Source organism: Canis lupus, chromosome 11, assembly GCF_003254725.2.
Source record: "Canis lupus dingo isolate Sandy chromosome 11, ASM325472v2, whole genome shotgun sequence".
Lineage (NCBI taxonomy): Eukaryota > Metazoa > Chordata > Mammalia > Carnivora > Canidae > Canis > Canis lupus.
Window position 1 is genome coordinate 20,003,844 of NC_064253.1, and position 18,386 is coordinate 20,022,229.

The 18,386-nt window shown below is 42.0% G+C and overlaps 1 protein-coding gene and 1 long non-coding RNA gene across 2 annotated transcripts in view; one reads left to right on the forward strand and one right to left on the reverse strand.

Moving 5' to 3' along the window:
- LOC112650472 (uncharacterized) overlaps nt 1-12,921 on the reverse strand; it is a 36,037-nt gene extending 23,116 nt beyond the window's left edge. The window contains exon 1 of the long non-coding RNA XR_003130210.3: nt 12,472-12,921. This is a non-coding gene — a long non-coding RNA (uncharacterized LOC112650472). The remainder of the gene's footprint in view (nt 1-12,471) is intronic.
- The window catches only part of RAD50 (RAD50 double strand break repair protein), a 230,493-nt gene continuing 224,078 nt past the window's right edge, over nt 11,972-18,386 (forward strand). Inside the window, exon 1 of the mRNA XM_035696870.2 lies at nt 11,972-12,105. The gene's annotated coding sequence lies outside the window, so the exon portion shown is untranslated. The remainder of the gene's footprint in view (nt 12,106-18,386) is intronic.

Below are 18,386 nucleotides of genomic sequence, written 5' to 3' on the forward strand. Positions count from 1 at the left end.
CAAAGAGAATTATTCTACTTAACACCTAGTCTAACTGATGGTGAATGGGTTGGGCAAAGGGCCCTGTTCTCTGTCAAGTAGTAAGTAGCCCAACAAATCTTTCCCCTAGGTGTTTTACCATCGAATTGCTTTTCCTAAAGGGCTTTTCAGCTGACAGAGGCTGGATGCAACACAGTATTAGCAATAATTTCTGTTGTGTGTGCCATTGTTATATAAGTAGGTTGGAAAAATACAGGCCTATCTCATTTTATTGCAATTCATTCTGTTGTGTTTTTTGCAAATTGAAGGTTCAGGATGTTAGTAGAGAAGTCATTGCAGATGTGGTGGAAAGAGCAAGAGAACTAGAATTAGGGATGGAACCGGAAAATGTGACTGAATTGCTCCCATCTCACAGTAAAATGGATAAGGAGTTGCTTCCTGTGGATGAATAGAGAATGTGGTTTTTAGAGATGGAATCTACTCCCCGTGGAGATGCTGTGAAGATTTTGAAATAACAACAAAAGGATTTAGAATGTGATTTAAATGTAGTTGATCAAGCAGCACCAAGGTTTGAGAGGACTGACTCCAGTTTCAAAAGAAGTTCTACTGTGGGTAAAATGCTATCAAGCAGCATCACATGCTACAGAGAGATAGTATGGAAAGGAAGAGGCATTCAATGTGGCAGGCTTCATTGTTCTCCTATTTTAAGAAATTGCCACAGCCCCCAACCTACAGCAACTTCCACAGTCAGTTAGCTGTCATCAACATCGAGCAAGAGGCTCCAACCAACAAAAATCTTGCCACTGGCTGAAAGTTCAAATGATGGTTAGCATTTTTTTAGTGATGAAGTATTTTTAAATTAAGGTGTGTACATTGGTTTTTTTTACATATAATTCTATCGCACACTTAATAGACTATAGCATAAACATAGCTTTTATACACACCAAGAAACCAAAAAGTTAATTTGACTTGGTTTTTTGGTGACATTTGCTTTATTGCAGAGGCCGGGACCTAACCTGCAGTATCTCCAAGGTATGCCTATTCACTTATTTGCTCATTGGATCCTTATACAAATCCTATGAAATTGGTAAAGCATCCCCAGGGTGACAAAACCAGCAGAAGTCACATGTCTTCCTGGAATCTCAGATAGACCCACCCTGGAAGGTCTCACCTTGGGAGGAAGGGACTTAACTCAAGAACAGTTGTATAAGAAGCTGCCAGACACTGGAACATCATCTTTCTGCTGGAGCAGCCAGAGGGCAGCAGTCAGGCACCTGACCATCTCTTTTTACCTCTGAAGGAGTCTCACATGAGAAACTCTTCTCATGAATGTGTAGAGGTGTGGGCATAGAATGCACACATCAAGGACACGGTGCTAAGTGCATGCAGAGGTATGAGTATTTCACAGAGCCAGTGTCCTGAAGAGATCTGAAATTTTTAATTATCATGTAACCTTTGATCATTTAAAAAATTCCAAATGTCCTCATAGAACTATGCTCCCCTATACCAATCAAATGAGTATAAAAAAGTACAAACCTATAAAATGTTTTCACCAGCATTAAACAAGCATGCAGCATGATGTAATACATACACTTTAAAAATTGGTGAAAGAGGGCAGCCCTGGTGGCTCAGTGGTTTAGTGCCGCCTGCAGCCTGGGATGTGATCCTGGAGACCCGGGATCAAGTCCCACATTGGGCTTCCTGTAGGGAGCCTGCTTCTCCCTCTGCCTGTGTCTCTGCCTCTCTCTCTCTCTGTGTCTCTATGAATAAATAAAATCTTTTTAAAAATTGGTGAAAGAGAAGATTCTAACACTGTATGTTAGAACATTCTGTGTAGGGATCCCTGGGTGGCGCAGTGGTTTGGCGCCTGCCTTTGGCCCAGGGCGCGATCCTGGAGACCCGGGATCGAATCCCACGTCGGGCTCCCTGCATGGAGCCTGCTTCTCCTTCTGCCTGTGTCTCTGCCTCTCTGTCTCTCTCTGTGTGACAATCATGAATAAATAAATAAAATCTTTAAAAAAAAAAAAAGAACATTCTATGTACATGCTAGCAATGAAATACAACCCAATGACCCCTAAAGTCTTTAGCCATAATGAAAAGTCATCAACATCAGGAGCAACCTCCCTAAGACTCCCAAATCAGGGCAAAAGCAGACTGGATGAAGGCCTTTATTTATTTCCCTCTTCAAAGATATTTGGAAACCACTATAGAAAACAGATGAAATGGAGAAAATGGACAATGGGCTAATCACCGAAAGAAGTGAGACCTGCCCTATAAGAAATGTTCAAGAGAGTTCTTCAGCTGAAATGATACTAGACAGCAGCCCAAATCCACATGAAGGAATAAAACACATGGATAAAGGAAACAACATAAGTAAATATAAAAGACAATTAATGAAAGTGAGGAAATTACTGCCAACCTTCCAGAAATAATAAGAATTATAAGAGAACACTATAAACATTTGTGTACCAACAAATTAGACAACCTAGAGGAACTGGACAAATTCCTAGAAACACATACAAGTTCCCATAACTGACTCAGGAAGAAACAGAAAATCTGAACAGACTTATAAGTAGAGATATTGAATTAATAATCCGAAACTTCCAAAATAATCAAAAGCCTCCCAAAATAACCAAAAACCTCCAAAACCTCCCCAAAACCTCCCTTCCTGACTCATTCTGTGAGGCCAGCATTACCCTGAGACCAAACCCAGACAAAGACACCAAAAGAAAAGGGAACTATATAAATCGATATCCCTTATGAACATAGATGTGAAATATTCCATAAAATAGCAAACTAAGTTCAGCAGCATACTAAGAGGACTATATATTCTGACCTAGTAGGATTTATCCCAGGAACACAAATGTAGTTCAATTTTAAAATATTAATAATGTAATACAACATGTGAATTGAATGAATTTAAATAAAGATTATATCAACTAATGCAGAAAATCATTTGACAACATTCAACACACTTTTATGATAAAAAAACACTCAATGAGGGGATCCCTGGGTGGCTCAGCAGTTTGGCGCCTGCCTTTGGCCTGGGGCGTGATCCTGGAGTCCCAGGATCGAGTCCCGCGTCGGGCTCCCTGCATGGAGCCTGCTTCCTCTCTGCCTGTGTCTCTGCCTCTCTCTGTGTCTCTCATTAATAAATAAATAAATAAAATCTTAAAAAAAATAACACTCAATGAACTAGAAATAGAAGGGGATTTCCTCAACATGATAAATGGCATCTATGAAAACACCACAGCAATTAGGCAAGAAAAAGAAAGAAAATGTATCCAAGTTGAGAATTAAGAAGTAAAGCTACAGTAATCAAAACAGTGTGGTATTGGCAGAATGACAGATCAATGAAACAGAATAGAGTCCAGAAGTAAACCCTCACAGATATAGTCAAAAAAGACGATTGTCAAAAAAGATGATTTTCAAACAAGCAGCCAAGACCATTCTAGGGGTAAGGACAGTCTTCACCAATGATGCTTGGAAAACTGGATGTCTACATGCAAAATAATGAAGGTGAACCCTTACTTAATACCACATGCAAAAATTAACTCAAAATAGATTAAAAACTAAAAATAAGAAGGTAGGGCAGCCCCGGTGGCTCAGCGGTTTAGTGCTGCCTTCAGCCCAGGGCGTGATCCTGGAGACCCGGGATCACGTTCCACATCGGGCTCCCTGCATGGAGCCTGCTTCTCCCTCTGCTTGTGTCTATGCCTCTCTTTCTCTCTGTGTCTCTCATGAATAAATAAATAAAATATTTAAAAAATAAAACAAAAATAAGCTAAAATCCTAATACTTTTTAGAGGAAAATAGATGGGAGAAAGTTTCATTGGATTTAGGAGTGATTTCTTGGATACGACACCAAAAGCACAGGCAACAAAAGAAAAAAAACAGATAAATCGGACTTTATCAAAATTAACTTTTGTTATATATCAATTATATCTGAATAAAGCTGGGGAAAAATGAAAAACTTCTGTGCATCAAACACCATCAAGAGTGAAAGGCAACCCAGAAAATGGGAGAAATCATATATCTATCTACTAAAGTGTTAATATCCAAAATATATAAAGAATAAAAAAAAAAAAAAAAAAAAAAAAAAACAAAATATATAAAGAATTCCTACAGCCAAAAATGTAAAATAAAAAATGGGCAAAGGAATTAAGTAGACATATCATCTAACAAGATATACAAATGGACAACAAGCACATGAAAAGAAGTCCTATTCATTAGGGAGATACAAATCAAAACCACAATAAGAAATCACTTCATACTCATTAGAATGGCCGTTGTTAAAAAGAGAAACAGAAAATAACAAGAATTGGTGAGGATGTGGAGAAATTCAAACAGCTGTGCATTGCTGGTGGCAGTGTAAAATGGTGCAGCTATTATGGAAAATAGTATTATATTTCCTCAAAAAAATCAAACATAGAGTTACCACGTGATCCAGCAATTTTACTTCTAGGTATATAACCAAATGAATTCAAAGCACAGACTCCGACATTTGTATACCTATGTTCATAGAAGAATTTATCTATCTATCTATCTATCTATCTTAGATAATTATATATAATAGGATTATTATATATAAAAGGTGGAGACAACCCAAGTGTCCATCAGAGGATGGGTGGATAAACTATACTGTGTGTGTGTGTGTGTGTGTGTGTGTAATAGAATACTATTCAGTCCTAAAATGAATGAAACTCTGATACATGCTACAACATGGATGAATAATGGTTACTAGGAGCTGAAAGGAAGAGGTAATAGGAGTGATTGTTTCATGGGTACAGAGATTCAGTTTGAGATGACGAAAAAGATCTGGAAATGGATGGTGGTGTTGACCACCCATGTGAATGTACTTAATGCCACTGAGTTGTACACCAAAAAATGGTTAAAATGATTAGTTTTATGACATATATTTTACCACAATAATTAACTTTTTAAAAGAATTGTTCATGGGTAATGGCAATAAAAATTCTCAAGTATTCAATTTAAGTAGTAAGGTACTCATGAATCCTTTTTGAGAGAAACTATTTAAAAGTGAAGTCTAAGCCCCTAATAAATGAATCCATTTGCAATTCATATAACAAAGAACTAATTAACCTAATATAAAAAGATCTCCTACAAATAAATAGGGGAAAAAATCATCAACCCCAATTAAAAAAATGGATAAGAGGCATAAACAATATACAGAGGTTGAAATACAGATGATTTTTAAACATATGAAAAGATTCTGTGCTTCACTTCTAATAAGAGAAATACAAATGAAAAAAATATTGAGGTATCATTTTCACTTAACCATCCATCCTCTTCTCTGTAGAAATGCAAAGAAAAATGTACAGAATATTTTCCTAATATTAGTAGCAATACTTTTTAGATGGTAAGATTTGGAGGAACTTTTAAGGCATTTATTGTACTTTCTATGGTGTCTGTGTTCCTTACAATGAGCATGTATATGTTTTGAAGTGGTTTTTAGTTAAAAAATAAAACCAGAAGTAAATATGCAAGATGACAATAAAGACGAATTATTTTCTTCTGTGTATTTTTCAGTATTTTTTAAAACTCCCTCAACCTTTTCCCAAATCGTCACAGATTTTTAATTTTGATTTCTGATATAACACACTCCCAGTTTTACATGTCTTTGACACTCCTACCACCATCCTTCATCTCTGATTTCCCAATGCTACTCATGTTCAGCATTCACCTCCAGCACATCCTCTTCCTTGGAAGCCCTATAGGGTGTACAAGTGCCCACACCTGGAACAGATGTGTGGTCCAGGTCATCCAAAAGTAGCTTACTACCTCAATAACTTTAGGCAAGTCACTTTATGTTTCTGAGACTCAGTTTCCTCATCTACAAAATAAATGACCTGTCTTATTAGAGTATTAAAGATTTTATTTTTTAAGTCATCTTTACACCCAACATGGGGCTCAAACACACAACCCGGAGATCAAGAGTCATACGCTCCACCAACTGAGCCAGCCAGGTTCCCCTCACTGGGGTTTTAAAAGGATTAAATTAGGGCTCCTGGGTGGCTTAGTCAGTTAAGCGTCTGTTTGCAGCTCAGGTCATAATCCCAGGGTCCTGGGATGGAGCCCCACATTGTGTGTGTGTAGGGGGTCCCTGCTCAGTGGAGGGAGCTTCTCCCTCAACTGCTCCCCCTGCTTGTGTTCTCTGTGTCAAATAAATAAAGCTTTTAAAAATTAAAAAATAAAAAGATTAAATTAGCATGTAAAGTCCTTAACAATACTAAATTTGTGTTGACAATAATAATATTCCTATTCTTCCAGACCTCCCTAAGGCAATTACTAACTCTACAAATAATTAGTCCTTTTTATGTTCTCTTTGGTTCCATCAGGGAAATTATAACTACCTTTGGGAGAAATATTTTTACTTATCCATCCCTTAATGAAAGCCAGAGCCCTTGGGGAAATGTACCTCATGATGCCCACACCTCCTTCTTTCTTTTTTTAGTCCAAGCAGACTAATGGTATCTAGGCTTCTGGCAAACTCACCTACTGTCAGCCATCACACTTCACAGCGAGATGGGCTGGGCTGTCTGGGGTCTTCAATTAGTGAAAGAAATGTTGTTTGACTTATGAGAGAACTCAGGGTTCAAATACTCCTATAGCAGTCGTTTTGTGTCTAAGCCTGATTTAGTAGATGAACCAATGTTGGACTTGAACATATCTCACCTTTCACAGGTGATTCACTCAGACAGGCTGCCGGGGACTGCAATCTTCATGACAGGCTCATCCTCTGCCAACCTCTCGAAGGGCAGACAGAAGTCAAAGCAAGAGTGTCTTTGGGAGTACTAGCTTCTTTTCCCCACAGAAAGATTCCCATCTGTGTTGCCAAATTTGTAAGTCTTTTCTTCTAGGAACACTTAGGAAAGACTATTCCTTTTTCACAGGAAACCAGGGCCACCCAAAGCAAAATTACTTAAATCTGGCTGTTCAAGAACAATTGGTCTCTCACTTTCTATTTGTTTACTTTTTTCTCCTTAAGAAAGTTAAGGGATATTTTTGCTACGTGTAGGTTGTATTTTTCTAGAGGCAAACAGTTTTCATTTTGAGTTTTAAACTGGGGTTTGGAGATTGTCCATGGAACAAACATTTTACAAAGCAGATCAGATACTAGCTCAGACGGAGGACATAGTTGATAGTTTAGTAGCAAAGCACAAATACATCTTATGAGTGGGAAAGTGGACATGAGATTCCCTGCCCACCTGACACCTCACCCAAGATGTACAGAATCTAAGTCCTGCAAAATGTGAGCCTTTTCTAAAATTCTCCAGCTCAATGAAGGGCAGCACTGTGTCAGTTTGGGTCCCCTTAGAGCACATGCCAAGATGGAATTAAACATGCAAGAGCTTATTGAGGAAAATGTTCATGAAAGGTAAAGAGGTGAAGGGGCAAGAGTAGGCAGAGAGAGACTCAGATCATGATGCAGGTCTATCCCCTCTGAAAAGGGAGAGAGAAAGGAAGAGAATTAGGCAGGAAGGGCTTCAGGCTACAGATTGGTTCTGAGAAATTGTTGACCACACTGATTGGAAGCCCCACAGAACAGATTGCATGTTAGACTGAGTCCCACGTTGGGCAGAAATGGCCTGGCTCTGGCACCCCCACCGAGTTCATTCATTGTCTGGGAGAAGCCAGAGAGTGTGTAGCCTTGTGTGTATGCTGCAGCAAATCTAAAGGGGTAGCAGAGACAGAGGCAGGGAGAGAAGCAGGCTCCCTATGGGGAGCCTGATGCTGAACTCCATCCCAGGAACCTGGGATCATGACCTGATCCAAAGGCAGACGCTCAACCACTGAGCCACCCAGGTGCCCCTGTAGAAGGTTCTCTTGAAGACTGATCTGAGTAGCTATGCATTTGGCACATTCATTCATTCAGTTATGCAACCTGCAAGTCATGCCTGATATCTTCTTCTCCCTTATCTCTAAGACCCAGTCTACTGGCAAGATCTTAACCATCTCACCTCCTAAATATCTCTCACATCTGTCCGTTTCTCTCTATCTCCTCCACCACTACCACTGTCATATTGTTCCCAACCATCTTTCAATCTACTCACCACACAGCATATAGAGCAGGGTTTTTATGTTTAAAAAAAAATTTTTTTTTAAGATTTTGTATTTAAGTAATCTCCCCACCCAATGTGGGGCTCAAACTTATCACCCTGAGATCAAGAGTCACAGGCTTTAGCAACTGAGCCAACCAGGTACCCCAGAGCCATCTTTCTACAATATAAGTTAGATCTGCTTAAACAACATCAATGTTCATAGGATAAGGACGTAAATCCTTAGCATGACCTTCAAGGCCCTACCTGTGTCAGTTTTTGCCTTACTCTTCAGTCTGTGGACTTGGGTTGTCCTTACTCTCTCTGCTCCACTGACCCTCTGAGCATCAGATAGCATTAAATCTAACCTCCTTCCAATTCCCCAAATGCTCCAAATTCTTTCCTGCCTCAGGACCCTTGCACATGTTGTTCCTTCTACCAATTATCTCTTCTCCAATTCCATGCCCCTTTACCCAGTTAACTAATCCTCATTCCTTAGCTACCAATTCAGATATAGTTTCTTCTGGAAAACCTTCTCTGACCTTTACACAAGTTTGAATCCTTTGTAATTCCATTTTATCATGAATTAAATGCACTTTGTAGCAATTAGGATGGGATTCTGTATTTGATTATCTGACTGATACCTCACCAGAAAGTGTGTTTCCTTGGCAGAGACTATGTCCATTTTTGCTCATTATTGCAGTATTAGCAGAGTGGGGGCAGTTTGCAGTCGCAACAAAATATTTGTTGGATAAAGAAAGTATCTAAAAGGTTATTTGGCATCTTTTCCCCTTTTATTTGAATCACACTCCATATGTTTTCTTTTCTAACCAGTGCATTCTATTTATATTGTTCTCCAGCTGTGTTTCATGATCTCCACCTAGGTCTACTTCCACCCTTCGCCCATGGTAAAATCTTTGAGAGTTGGCCTTGGACTTGTGATTTTTCAAGTTTTCCTTGAGAAGCATTGCAGGCCAGAATAAAGTGCTTGCTGCAGAATTTGCTGTGGCACAAGATTTTATTCTAGAGCTAAAGGTCAGGGATGTAGGAAGGAAAAGAAAGTAAGTTGCTTCCAAAGCTTTGGGATACAAAGTTGCCTTTGAAAGTTGAATTATAAATCAAACCAATCAGAGCAAAGATACAGAACATGCCTCCTGAAAGAGAAATAAGGACTCCAGGACCTACAAGTCCTAACAGTACTGTTTACTCAGTAAGGCCTTGCTCTATCTAAAAAAGAAATGTGTTCATCTAAGGAGGAACAGCCCTGGTAGCATAATAAGGAGAACCTAGGTAACAGAGTGTCTGCTGGCCACCATCCCCAGGAGACAGGCTGGCCGGGACTGCAGGAATGAGTGGCCAGTCCTCACAACAGCTTGTTTGACCTCTGGTGTGAAGGAAGATGCACCAGGCTCCCGAAGGCTGATACCATTAAACATTTAAATCAGATAATTCACTCTTCTGCTTCCAACTTCAAGCTCGTCAAGCCACCTTCCAACAATTAGGTTCCAAGTTATACACTTAAGAGAGTGCATTCACGAGACAAATTCCAGTCTCATGTTCCTGACCATTTTGCTTCTAACAGTCATGGTTAAGCTCCAGGTTTTAGTATCAGATGGCCTTCATTTGAACCCTGACTCCCACTTACATACTGTACATACTAACCTTGGGAATTTCCTTCATCTTTTTTACCCCAACTGAAAAAAAGATCACAACATACCACATGATTACAGGGAGAATTAAAGGGAGCAATGCATGTAGTGTACTTAGCAGAGAGTTTAGCAAACAGTGAATGAAATCAATAAGTTTGCATTCTGATTTTATACAACGTAGATTTTTAAATCAACACTGGAATACTGAAAAGATGAAATTGTGGATCCCACGGGATCAAAGACCAAATCTGGACTGTGTGAAATCACCAAGATGATAGACTAGAGGCTAGCCTTTCACCTCCTGGCACCTCTCTGGTCACATGTATAACATCTGTAAAAGGAAACCAGAATGTGGCTTTACATTCCTACATCTCTACCTCTCTTTTTTCCTAACCCTCATCTCCCAGACATACTTTTTATGAAGAAACATATTTATCTCTCTTTTGTTCTCATGGGATCAAGAATGATTGTCCCATCACAAGGAAGAGCTCCAAGGCTTCCCTTGGTTGTTGTTGTTGTTGTTTTTCCTTTTTCCTTCATGCTATAGACCAAAAGCATCATCTCCTGGAGGGGGAAATACGGGCTCTTGTTTATCTAAGGTTGCTATTTGGCCTGCCCCACTTCCCCATGTGCTCTTCTTTCTTTTTCTTTTTCTTTTTTTTTTTTTAAGATTTTTACTTATTTATTCATGAGAGACACAGACAGAGAGAGAGAGAGGCAGAGACTCAGGCAAAGAGAAAAGCAGGCTCCATGCAGGGAGCCCGACATGGGACTCAGGACTCGATCCCAGGTCTCCAGGATCACGTCCTGGGCCAAAGGCAGGTGCTAAACCTCTGAGCCACCCAGGTATCCCTTCCCCAACTGCTCTTGAGGAGAATACTGCAGTTATACTTAGAAAGCCACAACATCAGTCACAGATCTAGGCTTCCATCACGCAGGGAATGTGTCTGAATTTCAAACAGGCAAGCCAAAGTGACTCTGCCAAGATTAGGCAGTTAATTCTGCTTTTCTGTTCGTTATCAGACCGCTCTATCACAAAAATGAGCAAACACACAGATGGCAAATTTTGTTTGGAGTATGTATGAAGCCTCATGAATGTTTTCCAAGTAGAAATGTATTTTCAGATCTCAGTGACTGATGCTGGACAGAGCTGTAGGGACTTTGTTCAAACTTCAATATTGGAGTAGTGTTCTACTTTAACAGAACTTGATCCAGTGTCATAATTATAGGGGCTAGTTGTCAAGTGAGATGTGAGGTGTCTTCCAAAAAGACTGCAGTGCCTCCTCAGCCCCTCTAAGTCAAGAAAACACGGTCTAAACTTTGAAAGCTATCTTATTCTCCTGGAGATCTCCACTTTTATCAACTAACATTAGAGAATGACTTGGTGGCTGCCCTCAAAGAACCCACCTAGAGCCTAAGAGAAAACGCCAAGTATTTCTCCCTGATATCGTTTCGTGTAATTCCTACAACCTTGAGGTAGGTGTGGTTATCCTCATTTTACCGGGAAAGAAACGAAGACTAAGGGAGGAAATATCCCGCCCCAAATCACACAGCCAGTAAGGGACAAGTTCAGGGCTCTCTAAATCCTGGGTGGGGTATTAATGGGCACCAATTCGAGCAGGGAGTCCGAATCCTAAGCTTGCTGTTCAGTTTTTCTTATCAAATGACGTGACCCGTATTTCACTGAAACTCTTGGCTTTTGATGTTTCGGCTGCCCGAGGATGAAGCGCCTGGAACCTCGCGGTCACGGTCCAGGCCAGGCCGTTGCAAGCCACGGTGCGGACAGGTGCAGACAGCCGGGCGGAGGGCCCAGTGCGCATGCCCGGGTCTGGGGGACACGCCGAGCCCTGGGGTCTGCGAACAAAACCTGCCCCAGCCGGCCCAGCGCTCCAACCCGGGGCCCCGCAGCGGCCTGCTCCCGGCCCCGGCCCCCCGCCAGGCCCAAGCAGGGCAGGCGCCGGCCGAGGGGCGACGGGGGAAGCAGCCCTGGGCCGAGGCGCGGGGCCGCACGAGGGCACGCCGGGGGCCTCTCCCCTGCCGCCCCCCACCCCCCGCCCGGCCGGGCCTCGCGCCGCGGAGCTGTGCCCGGGGCTCCCGCCGCCTCCCGCCGCCCCCCGCCGCCCCCCGCCGCCCCCCGCCGCCTCCCGCGTGCAGGCCCGAGGCCCGAGGCCCGAGGCCCGAGGCCCGAGCCCCCGCCTCCGGCCGCCAGCCCGCGCTCCGCGTGCACCGCGCTCGGCCGCGGGCCCGCCTCTCGGCCGATTTCGCTTTCGCTTTCCTGCAGCCGTCGCGGAGGAAAATGAAAGTGACCGTGGCCGCGGCTCGGAGCGGCGCGGTGCCGTCCGGGCGAGGGGCGCAGCGAGCTGAGGCGGCGGCCTGCGTGGAGCCCGCGAGCTGGGGCCGCGGCCCGCACCGGCGAGGTAAGCGCAGCCCCTCGGCGGCCGCCTCGCGGGCTCCGCCTTGCGGACCGGGCGGGCGGGACGCCAGGCAGCCGGGTGACGCGGGCCGGGCCGGGCGGGGCTCCCGCCGCGGGGCTGGGGGCGCCTGCGTGGCCCCGGCTCAGCCTGGCGTGCCAGGGCCCGGGAGCTGGAGCCCAGGGCGCACGCGACCCGCAGGCCGGGCGCCGGTCCCAGCACGGCTCCCTTTCTGCGCAACGCCACCCACCCCCACCCCCACCCGCGACCGGCTTTCAGCAGAAATCCAAGTGGGAGGACGCGTGGACAACGCTGAGCAGAGGGCCTCACCTGAGCTCAGCGAGGAGGAACTCGTGCTTTACCCCCTCTTACCTCTGAGACTCTTCTCCATCTGGCTCCACTCCTCCTGCAGTCGGCCTTTCTGCGTTTTACAGATTGGGTGCCCTTGAGCGTACTTGGGGTGCCTTCCTACCTACCGTTCCCTGAAGTGGCAAGCCTGCAGCTCGCCTCTCTCGGTCCTAGGCACGGACATCAGCTAGTCCAGGATGTCTCCCTCTCCCCAAGGCCCTGCCCATGAGAAGACAGGAGCTTACTCTGCAGAGTCCAACCCACCCACCCACCCCCTAACTGGGGGTCGCCAAAATGGTCAGGGATGGGTGCGCTCAGGGACCGAGTCCTTCCCAGACCAGGAATCTTCCGGGCCACTGCATCTGCCAGCAGAAGGGTGAAACAGAAGTGCTCTCTCTGGTCTTTGCCATTGGTCACATACACACTAATTCAGTGGTGGTATTCGAGAATTGGGCTCCACCCAAGGCTGGGGAGACAACCCCTTTGCAAAGAGAAAAACATCATATGTGTGTGTATGTGTGTATGCAAATTGCCCACATGGCCAGCTCTGTGGAACAAGCATACTGGGTAGAAGACACTAAATGTTGAAAGTAAGGTGACTAAATCTGCAGGTACTTGAATTACATTTCTTGGTAGCCAATACCAAGAACCCCCTTTTAATCAACTTTTGTCTCAATAACACTGAATTCAGCCTAATCACACAGATCTGATCCTAAGGCCTGTTACTGAATCAAAACTTGAATGATCTTAACTTTGAGAATAGCCATCTGAATTTCACAACAATGATATAGGATACTAATTTTTAAAACATGGAGTCCCTCCTCTGCCCTGCTCTGGTGCCCTGTTGAGTATTCATTGCATGTAGAAAATACAGCCTTTATCATGAGCCAGAAAATCAGATTCTTTGATTCAGTGAATTATTCCTTTTCTCCGGAATTCGCTAATGTCCTCTTCTCTCTTCCTTCTATTACCTAAACTTGAACAGTAGTGGACACTTCTCTCCTTTTACTCCCCAGCTTCAGTCTGCACGGGGAGGAAGAGGTGGTGTAGTGGAGACACCATGCACTCCATTTCTACCACCCTGGGTTCTTGCTTCCATGTTCCAGAAAAGGGAATTACTTAGTGGAAAACCAAGCAAACCCCTGTCTTTCCTGCTGCCTTCTTTTCTCCATAACATTATGATTTACTGATTTAGTCCCCAACGTGTGATGGGTTGTCTTATATTTTTCACTAAAAAGTGGTGCATGGGAATTTCTTTGTTTTCCTTAGTATCTAAGGTCTACCAAATTGAACTGCTTATATGCCTTAGTTCATGGCACACTACTCCTTGCTCCATTTAGAGTCTCTCTTTCATTTTGTTTTATTTTGTTATTTCCTCCCTTCATATTCCAGTTCTCTGTCAACACCCTCCTCCCTGTGCACACACAAACAGGCAGCCGTGCTGGCATATTTGTTTGTTCTTCTAAACTACCTCTCATTATATCTTCTTAGCACATGTGTATCTTTAAAACATATGTCACGTTTTGCTTTGTTACACTTACCAAAATAAATATTTTTATGTTAGGGGTGCATGGATGGCTATGTTGGTTAAGGTTAAATGTCCACCCTCAGCTCAGGTCATGATCTGAGGGTCCTGGGATTGAGCCCTCAGGGCTGGCTCCACACTGATCGGAGAGCCTGCTTCTTTCTCTCCCTTTGCCACTCCCCCTGCTTGTGCTCTCTTTCTCAAATAAAATCTTTAAACAAGAAAATACTTTCTTTGGGTAACTGGCTGATGGGCACTGAGGAGGGCACTTGATGGAATGAGCACTGGTCGTTATATGTTGGCAAGTTGGACTTCAATAAAAACAAATGTAAAAAAAAATACTTTCATGCTATATAGCTCATACTGCTTTTCCCCTCCCCCATTACGTTTTTTTTTTTTAAGATTTATTTATTTATTTATGATAGAGAGAGAGAGAGAGAGAGAGAGGCAGAGACACAGGAGGAGGGAGAAGCAGGCTCCACGCCGGGAGCCCAATGCGGGACTCGATCCTGGGACTCCAGGATCGCGCCCTGGGCCAAAGGCAGGCGCCAAACCGCTGAGCCACCCAGGGATTCCCCCCCCCCCCATTACGTTTTTGAGTCAAACCATATTGCTATATATATGTAAGTCTAATTCATTACTCTTGGCTGTTGCATAGTTTTATATCAAAAGTATACAACACAAATACTTAACCAGCCTCCTGGGAATACACTGAGGTGGCCTGTAACTCCTTACTTACAGGATCAGTGCTGCACCAAACATCCTTTTGGGTGTCTCCCTGCGTCTTGTGCAAGAATTTTCTTTTTAATAGACAGATAGGAGATTGCTGGTTCTAGGATACTTGTGGAACGTCTTTCACTAAAAATTGTGCAGGAGAATGGCTTCTTCAGTTTCCTCCCACCAGGAGCATATCAGGAGTCTCTTTTCCAACATCTGCTGGCACTTACTACTGGCTAATTTACGAATTTCTGTCAAAACTGGTAGGTTAAAGCAGTACTCCATTTCTGCTTTAATTGAGCATCTCATCATACTGTTTTGCCATTTTTGTGAACTGCTTTTCCATCTATCCATCTGATCTGCCCCTCTTTTCTTTCAGGTTTCTGGTATTTTTCTATATGGGGTTTGCATTTTGTTCCTATTGGCGTCCTTACATGTTAAAAATGTTAGATCTCTGTTAGATGTGGATATTTTAAGTCTTCCCCCCATCTTGTCACCTGTTAACCTCATTTATGGTCTCCTTTTTATGATTACTCATAACTTTATTGAGTTGTAATTTATATACCATAAGATTCACCTTTTTAAAGTAGTTCACTGGTTTGTAGTATATTTTACTGAATGAGTATCACTGTAATCTAATTTTAGAGCACTTTTTTTTATTGGAGTTCGATTTGCCAACACATAGCATAACACCCAGTGCTCATCCCATCAAGTGCCCCCCTCAGTGCCTGTCACCCAGTCACCCCATCCCCCCGCCCACCTCCCCTTCCACTACCGCTTGTTTGCTTCCCAGAGTAAGGAGTCTCTCATGTTCTGTCTCCCTCACTGATATTTCCCACTCATTTTCTCTCCTTTCCCCTTTATTCCCTTTCATTATTTTTTATATTCCCCAAATGAATGAGATCACATAATGTTTGTCTTTCTCTGATTGACTTATTTCACTCAGCATAATATAGAGCACTTGGAAAAAAAAAAGGATTTTGTTTATTTATGCACGAGAGACACAGAGACATAGGCAGAGGGAGAAGCAGGCTCCCTGTAGGGAGCCCGGTATGGGACTTGATCCTGGAACTGAGCCGAGGGCAGACGCTCAACTGCTGAGCCACCCAGGTCCTCCTAATTTTAGAATATTCTTATTACTCCGTTAGTAGTCACTCTCCACTTTCATTATGCCCCTCCCCAGCCCTAGGCAACCACTAATCTACTTCTTGTCTCTTTTCATTTCCCTGCTTCTGGATGTTTCATACAAATGGGATTATACAACATGTGTTTGTTGTGACTGACTCTTTTGTTTAACATAGTGTTTTGTCTGTTTATCCAGATTATAGCATACATCAGTAGGTTGTTTCTTGCTAATGCCCAATAATATTCCATCATAAGGGTATACTGCATTTTGTTTATCCATTCATCAGTTGATGCACATTTAGATTGTTTCTACTTTGGGGCAATTATGAATATTGCTTCTGTGAATATTCATGTACAGTTTTTGTGTGAACATGTATTTTCATTTCTCTGGGATACATACCTAGAAGTGGAATGGCTGGATCATATGGTATCTCTATGTTTAAACTTTTGAGGAACTACCAAACTGCTTTTCCAAAGTGGCTGCAACACTTTACAGTCTTACCAGTAGTGCGGGATGATTCCATTTTCTTCATATCCTCACCACGACTTGTCTATCATTTTGGTTAGAGCCGACCTACCCTAGCAGGTATGAAGTTGTCGGGCATTGTGGTTTTGATTTGTACTTCCCTGATGGCTAATGACGTTGAACACATTTTCATGCACTTATTAGCCATATGTGTATCTTTTTGGAGAAATGTTCAAATCTATTTTTTAAATTGGATGATTTGTCTTTTATTATTGAACTGTAACACTTCTTTATATATTCTTTTTTTTTTAAAGATTTTAGTTATTCATGAGAGACACAGAGAGAGAGAGGCAGAGACACAGGCAGAAAGAGAAGCAGGCTCCATGCAGGGAGCCTGATGTGGGACTTGATCCCAGGACTCCAGGATCACGCCCTGGGCCAAAGGCAGGCGCTAAACTGCTGCACCACCCAAGGATCCCTTCTTTATATATTCTTGATACATGTCCTTTATCAGCTATGTGAACTACAAATAGTTTCACCTAATCTGTGAGTTTTCTCTTCACTTTCTTGATGGTGTTCTCTGAGGCAAAAAGAAAAAAAAAAAAATTCATTTTGTTAATATCCAGCTAGTCAGTGTTCTGTTTTACCTTTTGTGTTTTTGGTGTCGTATCTAATAAATCCTTGCCTAACTCAAAATTATGAAGAGTCACACTTACTTTTTTTTTTTAAGATTTTATTTATTTATTCATGAGAGACACACACAGAGAGAGGCAGAGACACAGGCAGAGGGAGAAGCAGGCTCCTCACGCTCTGAGCCGAAGTCAGGTGCTCAACTGCTAAGCAACCCAGGCATCCCCACACTTATGTTTTCACCTAAGAGCTTTATAGTTTACATATAGTTTACCACAAATGGTTTACATAGACCTAAACATAAATCTTTAAATTTTGTGTAGTCACTTCCATCATTTTTCTCCTTTTAGCTTGTGCTATTTACATCTTAAGAAATCCTTATCTATTGAAGATCATAAAATTTTTCTATATTTTCTCCTGCTAACCTTATTGTTTCTTCTTCTACATTTACATCTTCAATCCATTTGGATTTTGTTTTTGTTATGGCTTTGTAATATGTCTTAATATCTACCATTTTATTCTTTTTCAAACTTTTCTTATCTTGTCATGGACTTGTTCTTCCATAAACATTTTAAAATTTGTCTATAGAGTTCACAAAAGCTTTCTGAAGTTTTGAGTGGAAATTAATTGAAATTATAGGTTGATCTGGGAACAATTGATACCTTTTAATGTCAACTCATCTCACCCACGAATATGATCTAATTTCTCCATTTATTGTGTTTTCTCTGAGATTTACTTTAATAGAGTTTTTCAAATTTTCTCCACAAATCTCTTGGATTTTTTTTATTAAGATAATTCCTAGCTTCAATAATATTACTATTATAAGTGGTTTCTTATTTTGTCACATTGTTGCTGGTTACACTGTTACAACTCTCTCTCTCTGATCAGTTGCTGCTAGTATGGAGAAATGCAATCAGTTGTTTTTAGGTTGGTTTCATATCTAACTACTGTTCTGTACTCATGAATTCTAATGGTTTTTCTGTGGATTCTCTTGAGAATTCAAGGTGAAATAATTATGCCAGTTGCAAACACTGACATTTATCTCCTTTCTTCCAATTTTATACTTTGTTTTGCTTTTTATTATTTCCTTTAGTGGCTACTTTTTCTATAATTCTATTATATGGTAGTGAGGATAGCTGCATTCTTGTCTTGTTCCATTCTTTAACAAGAGTGTAGTTTTCTGTTAAATATGATGTTAGCTATAGGTTTGTAGATCATAGTCTTTATTAAAGAAAAGAAGTTCCTTTCCTTAGAATTTGAGATATCAAAGAAAACAGATACAATCCATGCATTACTTTCTAATGAAAAAAATTTTATAACAAAACTTATCACATGTGGTGGCTAAACCAGTTAATAATTAAGCCATGAAGAAAAGATGGTGGTAGGGAAGATAGGAGATTGGTCTCTTAATTCTACTTCTTTAAGAGCTAGGTTTTGTGGGTTTTTTTTTTTTTTTTCACATGAATTAGTATTGAA